We start from the raw sequence: 6,000 nt of genomic DNA, 5'->3' as shown, positions 1-6,000 counted from the left end.
TTACTGAGGGCCACAGAATTGTTACTGAGGGCCACAGAACCGTTACTGAGGGCCACAGAACCGTTACTGAGGGCCACAGAACCGTTACTGAGGGCCACAGAACCGTTACTGAGGGCCACAGAACCGTTACTGAGGGCCACAGAACCGTTACTGAGGGCCACAGAACCGTTACTGAGGGCCACAGAACCGTTACTGAGGGCCACAGAATTGTTACTGAGGGCCACAGAATTGTTACTGAGGGCCACAGAATTGTTACTGAGGGCCACAGAATTGTTACTGAGGGCCACAGAATTGTTACTGAGGGCCACAGAATTGTTACTGAGGGCCACAGAATTGTTACTGAGGGCCACAGAAACGTTACTTAGGGCCACAGAAACGTTACTCGGACACAGAAACGTTACTCGGACACAGAATTGTTACTGAGGGACACAGAATTGTTACTGAGGGACACAGAATTGTTACTGAGGGACACAGAATTGTTACTGAGGGACACAGAATTGTTACTGAGGGACACAGAATTGTTACTCAGGGACAGACACAGAATTGTTACTCAGGGACACAGAATCGTTGAATTAAAGAGTATGTCAGACAACATGCAGAGGAGTGGCAGAGGAGGCAATGTTTTAGGGGCGAGCAGACGTGGCAGCAGAGGAAGGGGTCGAGGCAGCACTAGTCGCAGCCAGAGGCCAGTGCTCCCGGTGTCATCCAGCGGTCGTGTCTCCACCGACAACCCTGCCGTCATCGATTTGGTTGGCTCGGTCGTCTTCCTCTTCCCAGGTCACCTCTGACACCTACAGCCAACGGTCGGTGGGTACGTCAGACACAACCGTTAGTTGGCATGGCCCGGGAGCAAGCCCACTGAAATCACGTGTCCTCGACCTGCACCTGTCCTTTGCTGTTCCCTCACCAAGCGAAGTATCGCATGCTGTGGGCTCAGCCCCACTGTACAGTGAGGAAGAGCTAACAGAGGGCGGTCAGGAACGGGGGGAGACATCCGCCTCTTCAGCAGCCAGGCGAAGAAGTACTGGCGAGGAGAGTGGCTCGGTAGCCGGTCTAGAGACAGGTCTGTCTCCTGACCCAGACGCAGCCGAGGGGGCTAGTAGTGAGGCGGAGACCCTACTTGATGATGAGGAGGTTGATCGCACTTGGCAGCCTCGCCGTCATCAGGCAATTTCTTCCGCATCATCAGGAGAAGAGGGTGCCAGCTTGGCAGCGAGCGAAACAGTCGGTGGGTTGCCCAGGAGGCAGCAGGGTCGCAGCAGTGTCAGTGGAGCCAAACGGCCACGGAGTAGAGCACCAGCTCCACTGCAGCCTACCACCACGGCCAGTAGTGGTGCCGGTGTGCACGGAGGAAGTAGCAGTCAGCCAGTGAGGAGTAGCGGGGGCAAAGTTTCTTACTCGGCGGTGTGGCAATTTTTCGTCAAGCCGCCCGAGGAAGTAAACGTAGCCGTATGTCGACTATGTGGCCAGAAAGTCAAGCGTGGCCAGGGGGCCCATGTTGGGACTACAGCGTTGCGTCAGCATATGCAGCGTCGCCATTTGGTGGCCTGGGAAAACCGTGATAAAGATACGGCGGTTCTGCCTGACCCAGCCCCCGCTCCATCACCCGCTCCGTCACCCGACGTCAATCGCCCTCTATCAGCCAGTCAAGGCTCCAACACCTCTGCTGAGGGGAGTTGTCGCTCGTTGGCATCCTCCGCTCGTTCAGATGCTCCTTCTCCTGCTACTCCTCTTCACGGATTCAGTCAGCAGTCTTTCTTGGAATCCGTTTCCAAGAGACAACAGTTTGCGAGCACGCACCCGACGGTGCAAAAGCTGAACGTCCTCCTGTCCAAGTTGCTGGTGCTGCAGTCCCTCCCTTTCCAACTGGTGGACTCAGCACCTTTCCGAGAAATGATGGCTTGTGCCGCGCCGCGGTGGAGAGTGCCAAGCCGGCATTTCTTCGCCAAAAAGGCAGTGCCAGCCCTGCATTCACATGTAGAAGAGATGGTGGGCCAGTCTTTGAGCATGTCGGTCTCTGCCAAAGTGCACGGCAGCGCCGACGTGTGGAGCTGTAACTACGGTCAGGGACAGTACATGTCATTTACGGCACACTGGGTGAACGTGGTGCCGGCACAGCCGCACCAGCAACTTGGACAGGTCACGACGCTTTTGCCTCCACGTTTGCACGTCCTTGGTCCAGCAAACATGTCCGCCTCTACCACCTCTTCTTCCGCCGTGTCCTCAGCCGCCACCCCCGTGCCAAGTCCCATTACCCGACCGGCATATCACATGTGCAGGGCGCAACGGTGTCACGCTGTGCTGCACCTGGTATGCCTTGGCGAACGTAGTCACACAGGGGAGGAACTTCTCAGTGTAATGAACAGAGAAATCGACAGATGGCTGTCTCCGCGCAAACTAAAAATCAGAACCATGTTGACCGACAACGGAAAGAACATGGTGTCTGCTCTGCGTCAAGGAAGGTTGTGCCATGCGCCATGCATGGCTCACGTGTTCAATCTGGTTGTCAAGCGGTTCCTAAAATCCACCATCCCACTGCAAGACATCCTTAAAATGTCACGTAAACTTTGCATGCATTTCAGCCATTCCTACACCGCAAAGCACACCCTCCTTGAGCTGCAGCGGCAGAACGGAATTCCACAGCATCGCCTGATCTGCGACGTTGCAACAAGGTGGAATTCAACCCTACACATGTTAGACCGCCTTTACGAGCAGCGAAAGGCCATCACCGATTTCCTGATGTTACAAGCGGATAAAGGTACTCCCCTGTGTAACTTCGATGTCAGCCATTGGCAGCTCATGCGTGATACCTGCCGCTTGCTCAGGCCCTTTGAGGAGGCCACGCTATTCGTGAGTCGGCAGGACTATGGGATGAACGACGTCATTCCTCTGTTGCACGTCCTGGAACAAATGCTGTTAACAATGGCTGGTCAGGGTGCGGTAGACGTGGCGCACAGATCTCAACGCCACATGACCCCTGTGGGGGCAGGACAGGAAGAAGAGGAGGAGGTAGAGGAGGACATTTGTGCTCAGGAATTATTGAGTGAAATGGGTGGTTTTTCCACTCAGCGGACAGGAGTGGAGGAGCAGGAGCATCTAGTAGAGGAGGAGGAGGAGGAGACAGAGGACCCAGACGCACCGTGGCAGTATGCTGTGGAGATGGAGGCAGGGAGTCCCTCGCATTCCTTGGCACAAATGGCCCATAGCATGCTCGGTTGCTTGCGTAGCGACAGCCGAATAATAACCATCAGACAGAGGGATGACTTTTGGCTGTCCACCTTGTTGGACCCTCGCTACCGTTCCAAAATGGTGGCCTTTTTCACACCTGCTGAGAGGGAGGCCAAAACTACGTACTATAAAAACCACCTATGTAGTCAGTTGGTCTCTGCCTTTCTGCGCCAACGTCCATCCTCAGACACTGTGGGCCCTGTGCGCTCGCGTTCCGCTGCCATGGCAGCAGGGGAGGGGTGGGGTGGTAGGAGCAGTGTCAGCTCCACCAGCAGCGGCTGCCTCAGTCTGCAGTCGATGATGAGTAGCTTTCTTCACCAGCGCAGTGAGGAAACTACTAACCAGCCGCAGCAGCAGCATCAGGTGGACCTGGAGCAGGAGCTCAAACAACAGGCTTGGGCCTACTTGGACAGCACCCTGCCAACCGAGGTAGACAATCCCCTTGACTACTGGGCAACGAAACTTGACCTTTGGCCCCAACTAGCTGAATTTGCCCTTGAAAGGCTGTCATGCCCGGCCAGTAGCGTGGCATCGGAGCGCGTGTTTAGTGCGGCAGGAGGTATTGCAACTCCGCGGAGGACACGACTGTCCACCCAAAGTGTGGAGAGACTCACGTTTGTGAAAATGAATCAGGCGTGGATTAGTCTGGATTTTAAACCACCAGTTCCTGACACAACTGACTAAATCCGCCATGAATCATGCCCCAAACATGTGCCACTTTCAGGTCTCCGCACACTGCTGGTGTGTTTCATTTTGTCATAGGGTGCTGGCAGATTACGGGCCTCCCATAGCTGCTGCCAGGCCCCTAATCTGCCATGGGCCCCTGTACCGCCTCCTCACGCTGCTGCAAGGTCCACAGTGTCTCATGGGCCCCCGTACCGCCTCCTCATGCTGCTGCCAGGTCCACAGTGTGTCATGCCATGTGCCACTTTCAGGTCTCCTCACACTGCTGCTGGGTTCCATTTTGTCATAGGATGCTGGCAGATTACGGGCCTCACATTTCTGCGGCCAGGCCCCTAATCTGCCATGGGCCCCTGTACCGCCTCCTCACGCTGCTGCAAGGTCCACAGTGTGTCATGCCATGTGCCACTTTCAGGTCTCCTCACACTGCTGGTGTGTTTCATTTTGTCATAGGGTGCTGGCAGATTACGGGCCTCCCATAGCTGCTGCCAGGCCCCTAATCTGCCATGGGCCCCTGTACCGCCTCCTCACGCTGCTGCAAGGTCCACAGTGTGTCATGCCATGTGCCACTTTCAGGTCTCCTCACACTGCTGGTGTGTTTCATTTTGTCATAGGATGCTGGCAGATTACGGGCCTCACATTGCTGCGGCCAGGCCCCTAATCTGCCATGGGCCCCTGTACCGCCTCGTCACGCTGCTGCTAGGTCCACAGTGTGTCATGGGTCCCTGTACGGCCTCCCATTGCTGCTGTTTCCATCGCCACACTCTGCCATGTGCCACTTTCAGGTCTCCTCACACTCCTGCTGGTTTCCATTTTGTCATAGGTTGCTGGCAGATTACAGGCCTCCCATAGGTGCTGCCAGGTCCCAAATCTGCCATGGGCCCCCGTACCGCCTCGTCACGCTGCTGCTGGGTCCACAGTGTGTCATGGGTCCCTGTACGGCCTCCCATTGCTGCTGTTTCCATCGCCACACTCTGCCATGTGCCACTTTCAGGTCTCCTCACACTCCTGCTGGTTTCCATTTTGTCATAGGTTGCTGGCAGATTACAGGCCTCCCATAGGTGCTGCCAGGCCCCAAATCTGCCATGGGCCCCCGTACCGCCTCGTCACGCTGCTGCTGGGTCCACAGTGTGTCATGGGTCCCTGTACGGCCTTCCATTGCTGCTGTTTCCATCGCCACACTCTGCCATGTGCCACTTTCAGGTCTCCTCACACTCCTGCTGGTTTCCATTTTGTCATAGGTTGCTGGCAGATTACAGGCCTCCCATAGGTGCTGCCAGGCCCCAAATCTGCCATGGGCCCCCGTACCGCCTCGTCACGCTGCTGCTGGGTCCACAGTGTGTCATGGGTCCCTGTACGGCCTCCCATTGCTGCTGTTTCCATCGCCACACTCTGCCATGTGCCACTTTCAGGTCTCCTCACACTCCTGCTGGTTTCCATTTTGTCATAGGTTGCTGGCAGATTACAGGCCTCCCATAGGTGCTGCCAGGCCCCAAATCTGCCATGGGCCCCCGGACGGCCTCGTCACGCTGCTGCTGGGTCCACAGTGTGTCATGGGTCCCTGTACCGCCTCCCATTGCTCCCACTCTGCCATGTGCCACTTTCAGGTCTCCTCACACTGCTGCTGGTTTCCATTTTGTCATAGGGTGCTGTATGGCCTCCCATTGCTGCTGCCTCCACCGCCACACTGTGGCTCCAAACACTGGTTTTGGCCCCGTGACTGCCCAAATGAGTGAAGTGTGCGGTGATTCTAAGATCGACGGCACTCATCTGCATGTCATACTGACTGACAGTATTATTTCTCTTCCCCAGCAGACTCCAAGGGCATTTATATTAAAGGTACAGTGTTCTGCACTAATATAAAGTCTCTCTGAAGCCTAGAAACACCCTTTTTTAAGTTAAATTCACAGCGAATATATTCGACTCGAATCAAATTTTTTCCACGAATTCGCCGAATCAGTCGAATCGAATTTTTGAATACTTCGCTCATCTCTAGTAATGACAGCTTCAAGACTCCTCCTGTATGGATTGCTCAGGTGTGAATTTGGCCCATTCTTCCTCAGTCTTCACATCTTGAAGGTTCCAAGGGCC

Source organism: Staurois parvus, unplaced genomic scaffold (genome assembly GCF_062004578.1).
Source record: "Staurois parvus isolate SC_StPar_1 unplaced genomic scaffold, SC_StPar_1.0 ptg000863l, whole genome shotgun sequence".
NCBI classification, from domain to species: Eukaryota; Metazoa; Chordata; class Amphibia; order Anura; family Ranidae; genus Staurois; species Staurois parvus.
This window is presented reverse-complemented; position numbering follows the sequence as displayed.